The sequence below is a fragment of the Staurois parvus genome, unplaced genomic scaffold, assembly GCF_062004578.1.
Source record: "Staurois parvus isolate SC_StPar_1 unplaced genomic scaffold, SC_StPar_1.0 ptg000006l, whole genome shotgun sequence".
NCBI classification, from domain to species: domain Eukaryota; kingdom Metazoa; phylum Chordata; class Amphibia; order Anura; family Ranidae; genus Staurois; species Staurois parvus.
This window is the reverse complement of record NW_028317802.1, coordinates 13,445,748-13,457,917: the sequence shown is the minus strand read 5'-3', so window position 1 is coordinate 13,457,917 and position 12,170 is coordinate 13,445,748. Positions and strand designations below refer to the sequence as shown.

The 12,170-nt window shown below is 39.5% G+C and overlaps 1 protein-coding gene across 1 annotated transcript in view; it reads right to left on the bottom strand.

The window, feature by feature from the left end:
- Positions 1-10,797, bottom strand: part of C1QTNF2 (C1q and TNF related 2) — a 46,429-nt gene extending 35,632 nt beyond the window's left edge. Inside the window, exon 1 of the mRNA XM_089662558.1 lies at positions 10,648-10,797. The gene's annotated coding sequence lies outside the window, so the exon portion shown is untranslated. The remainder of the gene's footprint in view (positions 1-10,647) is intronic.
- Between the last annotated feature and the right edge of the window lie 1,373 nt (positions 10,798-12,170).

Here is a 12,170-nt window from a genome sequence, read left to right as displayed (position 1 = left end):
ACAGTTCTGTGTCTGTCCCTGAGTAACAGTTCTGTGTCTGTCCCTGAGTAACAGTTCTGTGTCTGTCCCTGAGTAACAGTTCTGTGTCTGTCCCTGAGTAACAGTTCTGTGTCTGTCCCTGAGTAACAGTTCTGTGTCTGTCCCTGAGTAACAGTTCTGTGTCTGTCCCTGAGTAACGATTCTGTGGCCCTAAAGTCTCTCTGGCCCTAACTCTGTCCCTAATACAGAGAGGTCTGTCTCTCTTGAATGACCGGAGGCTAATGGAGAATTCTAAGATGGCCGCAATTTATAGCTCGACCATTACACAGTGCTGGCTGGCTGGCTGCTGATTGGCTAATGCGATCACATGTCATGAATGAATGCATTATGGGTCAGCGCGCCTTGTCTGCGCGCCTTCCCAGAGATCCCCGCTCCGTCGCCACACATGTCGCCGCCATTTTTGGAAAATTTCGATTCGCGCATCCGAATTCTGCTAATTTTCGGATTCGGCGCGAATCAAATTTTTCCTAATCTTCGAAACGAATTCCACTTCGCCAAGTTCGATTCGCTCATCTCTAGATATAACAGAGTTAAGCTCCCTGTGGACCTTCTAGGTGGAAGCCATCTGGTCCTGGTAATTTATTTACATTAGAGTTTTCAAGTCTATTTTGAATCTGGATTCCTGTTAGCCACATAGGTACATTTAGTACATTTGTGTTAGCATTACTATTTTGTCTATTAATCCATCTTTATTTGTTTGTGTAAAACAAAGAGACAATATATTTAATACATCTGCCTTCTCCTTGTCATTTGTGACCACATTTTTCCAATTTTCATCTTTTGTGCTCTCTCACCTTTTTACTATTGATATATTTAAAAAACAAAATTGAGGCAATATGTTTTTTGTAATTTATTTTAGCATCCCCATTTGCTCTTTTGTATCTCTTGTTGCATTCCTTGTAACTCTGAAATGTGGAGGCTGACCTTTCTGTTTGTACTTTTTAAAGGTCAGTTTTCTCTCATTTATTTTCTTTTTAACACTAGAGTTTAGCCACATATGTTTAACTGTTATCCTTTTATATTGGTTACCCTGGCGAATGCCATTGTTTAATGCCACTTGTCATTTGTATTCTTTGTTAAAGAATATGTAAACCCAACAGTTCATATTTTTGATATGTGCCTGGTATACCATGTATTTGTAAAGAAAAGTATCGTTTTAGCTGTGTATTGCTTCATTTGTGTAAAAACCCTGGTAGTCCTGCTTTCCTGTTAAAAACTGACTACACAAGGCAGGAGAGCACAGCATGGTAAATTCTCTAGCTGTACTGCTCTCCTCCAATAATCAGACAGAGGGCATGTGATCATGTACTGTAAAAAAGGTGTATATAATGTTTTTATAGAAATACACAAATGATTTGCCTTTTATTTCTATTTTAACCTGAATAGATTGTTTTACAAGGCGAGGGTTTACAATCACTTTAAGAATGTTTGGTTCCACTTAGTATCAAACGGTAATGAGAACAACTTAGTGAAGTTAGCCTTTTTAAAATTTAGAGTTCTTGTCATACCAACATTATTCACCTTCCTATAACTTACCACAAAGGTAACTAAACTATAATCACTGTTACCCAAATTGCCGCTAGTTTGTACATCTGTATTGAGCACTGTATTGTTGAAATTATTAGATCCAACAGCCAACAGAGCATTTTTTTCTAGTTGGAGCTTCTATCATTTGACCGATGAAATTGTCATGTAATGTGTTAAAAAAATGAGAAGCCTTAGCTGAGTTCACCGTTACATTTTTCTAATCAATTTCAGGATAATTGAAGTTGCAAATCATAATAACACTGCCCTGGTTGACAGCCATATTTTATCTGTTAAATAGCTGAACTGTTCCTAATCCCTTATGTTTGATGACCTATAACATACCCCCACAATTAATGTGTTTGTTGCACTCCGCTAATGCTCCAGTCATAAAGATTCTGTTGCTTTCTCCTCCTAAAAGCATGCTTTTTGTCAGAAAATTAGCTGATTGGCTCCTTGTGCTGCTTTTTCCTCTCACACTCCATCCCTGTTGTACAGGGACTGCAAGAGGCTTATTAAAATTCAGGTACTTACACTGCTTTCCCTTAAAAAAATATAATTATTGGCATACAGTATTGATTATTACAAAGCTGGATTCATCTGTGTCTAAGTCTTTTTAAAGACTTAAGACTTTAAAACTCCACTCTATTCAATAAACAATCGCACTTTTGGCAGTGTGATTACATACAGGAGCTCAAAAACAATACATAACATTTATTTTGTTGATAGGGTAAAAAAAGGCTTCTTTACCCAGTTCCACAGACACAAGAACTGCAAAGTAATTATACATATTCACTTGTAAAGTCATTCCAGTACATCCAGCTTAGGCACACTCACTAGCCTGCTTTCCAGCTTTTAACGATTCACATACATGTGCGTACAATCTGTATACAGGGGGATATCTAAACCTTGCAAAGGGCTGGGCAAAATATAGACAGACCCCCTCATATTTCTTAAAAAAAATCTATTTTGCTGCATTTTTTATAATAGTGGGATAGAAAAAAAAGGATATGATAACAGACTGAAGAGGAGGTAAAAGGATAGAGAAAAGCATGTGATGAGAAACTAATTTCTGCATTATTCTATACATGACCACACAGCTACAAACCCCATGACTAGATCAGGCACAGCAGGGGTTCATTTTTTTGTTGGGCTTTAAGATGCAAGATGGTGATTCAGCCTACCAGATCTACCTGTAAAAAAAATAACACTCTTGGGTTTGCTGACCTTTTGGATAATTCCTTCAATATAGTGAATTGATACTACAGTACATGCTAGTTAAATATATGTCTACATCTACACGGCATATTCTATCATGGCTAGCTTATCTGAAGCATTCACTATGGATGTTAGCAGAGAGATATACATTGAAGACAGACAAGCAATAAATCCATCCAGTAATAAGTTTATATAATCATTTTGAATGTTTTATTGAAAACTAGTTTACACAATGTTAGATGGATTTCACATTTTCTCAAATTATTTCATTTTGTAAACAAGAACTTATGTTCCACTCTTTCTGAGAAACCACAGTTGACGCACAATGACATTTGTGTGGGTGCATGTCCCCGAACTCACACTATCGGGATTGGGAACATGTATCCAACCCACACAGATGTCATATTGGGGAACAAGAGCTATGTCTATGCAGCCCATCTTTCCCAACTGCCATCAATGGGACTGCCTGCACAGAGATACACAGGACATCTGTGCATCCCGATGCGGGTAAACACAGCCCTGCATGGTATAGTATAGTACACTCTATATGAAAGAGGCCTAAGAACTGGTAAACTCCAAAACCAATACATTCTTATTTTTGAGTTTAAGACTGCTTTAATGCTAGGGCTACACCAGCAATAAACCGCTTTCACGCCACCCTATAGCAGAAAAACTGCTACAGGGCAGCAGGGGTGCGCAAAATTCACGTAAATATACATGATTTTGCATTGGTAGGGGGGCACAGCCACGGCTGTCAATCACCGGGGCCCTGCCGGTAATTACTCGCTGGCACCCGGTGATAACCGAGTATTACCAACGGGGGAGAAAACGGTATGTAAACAGCACAGTTCTCTGCCCTACACAGCCATACAAAGCAGTGTACTTACAGTGGAGAGCACACACACAGCCTCATAGTAAAACACACACAGCACACAGTTAATCCTTTGATCACCCCAGAAGTTAACCCCTTCCGGCCCAGTGCCATTAGTAAAGTGTCAGTGCTTTTTATTAGCACTGATCACTGTATTGGTGTCACTGGGGATGTCAGTAACACCAAGTCAGTCCCCCCCCCCAGTGTCAGAATGCCTGCCACAGTTCTCTATAAGTCGCTGATTGCCGCCGTTGCTAGCAAAAAAAAAATTCCAGTATATATGCTGCCATTTGTAAATGCTATAACTTTCACATGAACCAATTAATTTACACGTATTAGGATTTCTTTTAGTAAAGACATGTAGCAGAATACATTTTGGCCTAACTTTATGATGAAATTAGATTTTTTTTAATTTTTTAATGGACATGTCTAATAGCAAAAAGTCAAACATATTGGGTTTTTTTCCTAAAAATTGTCAGTCTTTTTTTGTTTATAGCGCAAAAAATAAAAACCACAGAAGCGATCAAATACCACCGAACGAAAGCTCCATTTGTGGGGAAAAAAGGACATAAATTTAATTTGGATACAGTGTTACATGACCACGCAATTGTCAGTTACTAAAGTAATGCAGAGTTGTAACGCAAAAAATGGCTTTGTCAGGAAGGGGGGTAAATCCTCTAGAGAGGTTAAATCTCTACTGAGCTATGTAACTTCTTGTTGACAGTTATCTCTTTAAAATAACACTAATTTCAATGTGCTGCAAATGAGGTGACTGCAAACAAGTAGTTACATTTCTTGGTAGCAAATAGTTTTTATTACTAGTCTTGCCCTTGCCTTGGGCTGGGAGCACATAGGTTATTTTCATTTGCAAAATTGGGAGATTAAATAGCTAACAATAATACTTTATGTCTCCTTTGAGACACGTAAGAGGCAATCAAAGCAAGCTCATGTGTTATTTTACTTGCACAATGAAGCGATTGATTGCTGGACACATGCTCAAAATCAGTTGCATCACCAGCAATCAAAGCAACAGAGGCTTTGAACAAGCATGGCTGTTAACAGATTGCCTACTTTCCTCTTTATTTGTAATAAGACCACAGGTTGTGGGTCATATCATCCTGTTAACCACTTCCTGTCCGGCCCATGTATATAAACAACCGGACGGAAAGAGTGCAGGGGTGGGTGGCCATTTATAAATGGCCTCCCTGGTCCCTGCTTGTGCGCGCTCCCTGCGAGCGCGCAGCACCTCGATTCGGCGCCCACTGTGTCCTTTAGACACAGTGAAACATCGATCGTTGTATGGGACCTCTGCGTGAGGTCCCAATCATGTGATCACTGATTGGCCAATTTTTAGCTTTCAGCGCTATCACACTTTGCATGACAATTGCGCGGTCATGCAACACTGTACCCAAATTACATTTTTAGCATTTTTTTGAGACAGATACAACTTATTTTGGTGGTATTTATTCACCACTGGGATTTTTGCTTTTTTTGCTATATAAATTAAAATGTCCAAGAATGTTGAAAAAAGTGAAATTTTTAGCATTTTTGTGAGACAGATAAAACTTTCTTTTGGTGGTATTTATTAACCACTGGGATTTTAAATGTTTTGCTATATAAATGAAAACTACCAAAAGTTTTGAAAAAAAGTTTTTTTCTTATAAAATTTTGCAAATAAATAATCTTTTTTCATAAATCTTGACCAAAATGTATTCAGCTACCTTTTTGTTAAAAAAAAATAATAACCCAAATCAGTTTATAAAAAAAAATTTAAATTTTTCAAAAAAAAGTTTACATTTTTATTTATATTATTATTTATGTTTGTTTGGGGTTTTTTTACATACTGTAACCCTAGCAGTACAGTGTCTCCATAGTGACACTACTACTTGTGGGGGGTGATGAAGATTTATTTTTTTTATACAAATTGCTTTTACACCAATAAAGACTGTAAAAGAAATTATTTCTCCTCTTTGGCTGCATTCCTGCAGCCATTGAGAAATACTGATCATTCACAGAATTCACAAGTAGTAAACTATGTCAGGAAGTGACATCTTGTTTACTACCTGATTCATGTGATCACTGATTGGCCAATCAGTGATCACATGAATTGGGTCCTCACACAGCCGTCCCGTACAGCGATTTTTGTTCCGCTGTGTCCGGTAGACACAGTGGGCACAGATCGTAGTGCTGCACGCTCCCAGGCAGCAAGCACAAGCAATGGATGCGGGGGGATGTTTAGAAATGTACCCCACATCAGCAACGCTCCCGTCCAGCCATTAATCGGCATGGGCCTGAAAGGAAGAGGTTAATTATCGGAGTTTGCTAGAAACTATCGGAGTTTGCTATAAATCAGCTCGTGTGATTCTTGTCTACTGTTCTGTACCGTTTTGTCCCGCTGTTGTCGACCCGGCCTGCCTGACTACGCTATTGTCATTCCTACCAGCTACACGCCATTGGCAGTGGCCATTACCACAGCCGGGGTGTCTCGGGGGCCGCGACCTGGTTCCTGGCTGCGTCAAGTCCATCCCCACCATTAGGGGCCCTGGTGAAGGGCAGCCTGGGACTTAGACTCTGCGCCCTGAGGGACTCCGGTCTGTTGGTGGTGGTTGTTGTCAGTCAGTGCGTTACCCTGCCACTAGGCCTACCTGTCCATTCCACAGCCCTGCCCTGACAAGACTGTAGCAATTGTACGTACAAATATGGACGCGAACATCCATTTTGCTAAAGATCCTCCATCTTGTGTCATTCTCACTCCAAAATCAGCCCCCCTCCCTTTCTGTTAAGTGGCCGGTGGTATGTGTGTGTGCTGGGTTCAGGAGTGCATAGGACACAGCTGGATACGCTTCATGGTTTTGGAAACTTGAGCACTGCCCGAGGGCCCGGGGTCAGTAGGGGGCCCCATGAGATGCCCCTGGTACCTTTTTCATAGGCTTTTTTGAGTTTTGGCAAGGACACAGGGGCCCCATGATCCCCTATTGCCCGGGGGCCCCATGAGTTGTCAGTCCGCCCCTGGTTGGCACAGAGCTAGTGTAAGCAGCAAAATACTGTTAAACAATTTGGTGAATTTGGAGAATGTTTTGATGAGCTCTTAGAGTATTTAATACTAAATGATCTGTATATTTTTGTAGCATGGTATAGTGTAACATGTTGAGCCAAGAACTGTTTCTATGTCATGGGGGGAATGTAGTTTCTTGGTGATCTTACACAAGTGATCTTAACGAGCTTGCTAGTGGGAATGTTTAAGAAAACATCCTTTGCACCATGAGATCATCAGATCATTGTTGGATGGGAGGTGGGTGAACTGGTACAATACAGCAATAGCTGGATTCAAATCATATGTATTAAGCAGGTAGGCTCAGCTTTCTGTATAAATTTCAGGTTTAATTTTCAATTTTTATTGGAGTAGCTTGGGAACTGTACCCTGGAAATCTCTATGTTTCAATCACTACTATCACAGTTCTTGATTAGAATCAGTCATTGTAGAGATGAATGTTTTAAATGACAGTGTTGGTAGATGATGCACATAAATTAACCCAAATTCCCAAACCCCCTCCTGGGGCACTGCAGTGATCTAAAAAGACCCAATGCCTGTCAGGCTGCTGCTTTAAAAGTGAGGCCCCATTTTTCAGGCTTATCTCGAAACTCCCACCTATTACTAAAGGTTATACAGGCTATTAACGTGGTGGAAATCCAAAATGATTTGCCCCCTAAAAACAGCTACCAAAAGTAAATTTAAAATAAACTGAATTTCACATTTTTACTTGTTATAATAGTGTAGCCTTACCCTGAGGTTGGAGTCAGACCTTTGCATTACCCTACCACGCATACATTAACGTGCAACTTTTTTTTCTATTGCACCACAACCCACAGATGGTTCACATCTTTGCACTGGGGTACTGTATCATGATTTAAAAGGTTTGCATGCCCTTGGAGAATTGGTAATATACAGTATGTACCATTTTTAAAGAACACATGACAAAGCAGGCAAGACACATTTCTTTTGTTTCTTATGGGAGTCATTTTAAACTGCAGGTCATAAAAGAATGGCACAATCATAAAACAAAACATGGAAACACGTATACAAATGAAATGATCCCTGTTCAAAAGTCTGCATACCCTTAGTTCCTAATAGTGTGTATTGCCCCCTTTAGCATCAATGACAGCATGCAGTCTTTTGTAATAGTTGTCTATAAGGCCCCGAATTCTTACACATGGTATAGCTGCCCATTCGTCTTGGCAAAATGCCTCCGGGTCATGAAAGGTCTTTGGTCATCTTGCATGAACCGCACGTTTGAGATATCCCCAGAGTGGCTTGATGATATTAAGGTCAGGAGACTGTGATGGCCACTCCAGAATTCTCACCTTTTTCTGTAGGGTCAATGTGGCCTTTTGCTCAGGGTCATTGTCATGCCGGAAAGTCCAAGAGCATCCCATCTGCAGCTGTCATGCAAAAGAATGCAAATGGATTCTTACTGGCAATTCTACCATGCAACTCATTTGTGTTCAAGTATCATCATATTGTGCTCCTTGAAACAACCACCCCATCTTATTCCAGAGCAGCCTGTATTTCTCCTGAAGTAATCTGTGGGTTTTTCTTTGTATCCTGAACAATTCTTCTGGCAGTTGTGGCTGCAATCTTTCTTGGTCTACCTTGGTATCAAAAGATCCCCAATTTTTCCACTTCTTAATAAGTGATTGAACAGTACAGATTGGCATATTCAGGCTTTGGATATCTTTTTATATCCTGTTCCATATTTGTAAAGTTCCATTACCTTGTTATGCAGGTCTTTTGACAGTTCTTTTCTACTCCCCATGGCTCAGTACTCAGCCTGGTGAGTGAGAGCTAACATGTAACGTGTGCTATCCATGTGAGAGCTAACAAACTCATCGATCATTTATACAGACACTATCTTAAAAAGCCACAGATGTGGAATATTACCTTTAATTGCCATTTTAACTTGTGTATGTCACCTTATGTGTCTTTTTCCATGGCCAAACATGCCAGGATATGTAAACTTTTGATCAGGGCCATTTGGGTGATTTCTTCTATTATTATGATTTAAAAAGGAGCCAAACAACTATGTGATAATAAATGGCTTCGTATGATCCTTAAAATATTTTTTTTTTGCATGATCAGTCATATTTTCAATATCAAAGCCAAATAAAAAAAATCACGATTTCTGCCAGGGTATGCAAACGTTTGAGCGCAACTATATATAAAGCCTAGTGGGATGGTGCCTGAAGCATCAGGCAGTGGAATACCATATCCTGTGTTTGTTTTAAGGATGCACATCCACAAAAAAGCACTGCTGATGCTACCTAAAACATTTGTGTTTACTCAGCAACAGGGCTAAATGTATTATTCTTAATTTGCTTTTAAAATTTATGTAATGGCTTTCAGAAAATCAATACTTCTTATAGCGCCATTAAATAACTGTGAGGGACACCATATATGTTACAATCATAGTAGAACACGGTGCAATCAACTTTAGATCGGGGCGGGCCCGGGGTCAGTAGGGGGCCCCATGAGATGCCCCTGGTACCTTTTTTATAGGCTTTTTTGAGTTTGGGCAAGGACACAGGGGCCCCATGATCCCCTATTGCCCGGGGGCCGCATGAGTTGTCAGTCTGCCCCTGCTTTAGATTTACCAAAACCATGCAATAAGAGCACCTACCTAGAATATTCTAGCAATATTTTATCCAATCTGGCAGGCCCTTGCAAGATTTAAAGTATAACCAAAGGAAAAGGTTTTTTTTTCAGTTATGAAGATTCACCCTCTCTATTTGTCCTGTTCTGGTGACCAGGGGGTCCCCAAGAGATTTCCTTAATTTGCAGGGAATTCCTCTCATTTCCTGTTTTGCTATGGGACAGGAAGTGAAGGTAAATCGCCCCAATGTGACAAAGATGGCAAGAATAAACCTCACAGCAGCTATAAACTTTCCTTTCACCATCGCAAAACCATTTCTTAGAAGCGATCTCTAAATTAAGGGAAATGGAGTATCTCAATGCCCTAGTAAGTGAGCATTCTGGTATTTTCACTCTATTTGGGGGGTATGGGATTATTCTCCTTTTGGTAGATTCTCTCCTCTAACATCTTCTCCTATATCATCTGGACTCTATATTATAAACAAAATGCCTTTGACAAATATTGCAAATCACTGTAGTTTGAAGATACGCAGGTTTATAATGATTCATAATCTCAAAAAGTGTTGATGGACATGCTGTTCATATATATTCATGTTTTTCTTGACATTACTTATATTTGAATTGATGATAGATTTTTGTCACTGTAACTTTTATACACATTGTGTTTCTGTTGAAAATGTGTAATGTTTCAAAAATTGGGCTTCGGCCCTTATTAAAATTCACAATTAACAAAAAAAAAGTAAAAAATGTATACCATGAATGAACTCTTGCAAAGAATACGTGTAAATTGGCCTGGGAGATCAAGAAGCCAGACAGCAATAAATTACTATCTTACACAGGAAAAAAAAATGCACATAGTTATCAATTTCAGGGGTCTCCAAACTATGGCCCTCCAGGTGTTGTGGAACTGCAAGTCCCATGAGGCCTTGCAAGACTCTGACAGCCACAGGCAAGACTCCCAGAGGCAGAGGCATGATGGGACTTGAAGTACTTCAACAGCTGGAGGGCCATAGTTTGGAGACCCCTGAATTATGTAAATAGTAAATAAAGTTTTCCAGAAAATGTTATGTATATCCCCAACGGTAGCATAACAAATAATGTCTGTGTCTGTACTAGTATCACTGTAACAAAAATGATAATTAACATTCCTTTGCTGATGACTTTTTGTACTGCAATTCATTTTCTCATGGAACAGAGAATACCGTTCACTGTAACACTATAAATGATGCTTTTCATCTCTGCAGATACTGCTCTCCAGACTGCAAGTGGAAAGTATGCAAGTGCTAGCAGGCCTGGAGTCATATAAAAGATACATGCTGTGGACACATACTGTACCCGGTCTACTCACGTTTTATCAGCTTTCTAATCAGTGCAGAAAAGACTCAAATGAACAGCTGTAGAGTTTTAGGAGCGTCACTCGAGGAGTATGTGAAATTCTTCATCTGAGTGAGGCGTCCTGCACCGCCAGGCTGTTTTCTGTAAAATATGTGAGCGTTAGTCCCATCTGCTGATACTCCTAGCTCTCAGACTGAACTTTTTCATTTGCTTTTGCCAAAGCATATTTTTCTAATGCTGTAATTGGCTTTGAGCATATGCTACGTCACAAAGGAAATCGAGCCTCTAAACAGATGGTTGTACAGTACATTGACCCCATCTATATTATAAGACTTTATCATATAAAAAAATCTAGCCTCTAAATAGATCATTATATGGAATTTTGACTCCAAGAAGTGCTCCACTCTAGCGCAATAAAACTCTGATATTTATTTAGATAAAATCAAGTACCCTGATAAATTACCCAACATGTTTTGTGCATGCGTAATAAGCTTCAGGCATTTGTTTCCTAGTTCTTCAGGCGTGAAAACGTGCATGTTTACAGGCACCTTTACTGGCCAAAAATGCCTGAATATGCTCAAAAATCGAATGTACTTTTTGAGTGTAAACTATAGGGTGACTGAACGAACAAGTGCAAACAGGGACAATTAAATGAGAATAAAATTCTGGATGCTGAGCATGGTCAGGCATAGGCAAACAAATACTCAATTTTGAATGGAGGCATATTTCATATACTTACCTACTTCTATACTATAGAACACAGGGGTCAAACACAAGGCCCACTGGCCGAATCTGGCCCACCAGGCCATTTAATGTGGCCCTTGCTACTCTCCTGCAGGTACCCCCTTATCTCCGCCCCCACCTTGTCTCAGCAGTTGGCAACAGAGAGGAGAATAGAACTCCTCTGCCAAATCCTGCACCTCTCAGTGCAGCTGCAGCACCCCCTCATCTCTGCCTCCCCTGATCTCAGCATTCAGCAGACTCTGGTAACTGATTCAACTCAAATTACTCAACTTGAAATTACAAGGCAGTAAGGAGAGAGGCAGAGGCAGTAACAAGGTCAGATCGCTGAGTAAAGCGGAATTGAGATGAATTTTTTTATATGGGTACACAGGCTCCAAAAGGGCTAAATGTGGAGCTTGACTTAAATTGCTTTATTAGTGATTTTTAACAGGTTGTATAACAGTGTATTTATGATGTCATTATTTGTATCTATCTATCTATCTATCTATCTATCTATCTAATTATGTTGGCATTTTAGTATTTATTTTAAGTATGTAACACATATTTATATTTTACTGAACTGTGGGTATATTGTAAATGTATGGGTATACTGCATGAGGAGGCATTATGACTTTTTTTTAGAATCCTATTGACCGTTTAATTTTATTGAATATTTAATAAAGATGTAATTTTAGATTTAGTTCCTCTTAATATAGCTTAATGCGTATGAGTTATTTTATGTATATGCTCGGTATGTCATGTACCGTATTTTCCGGCATATAAGACGACTTTTTAACCCATGAAAATCTTCTC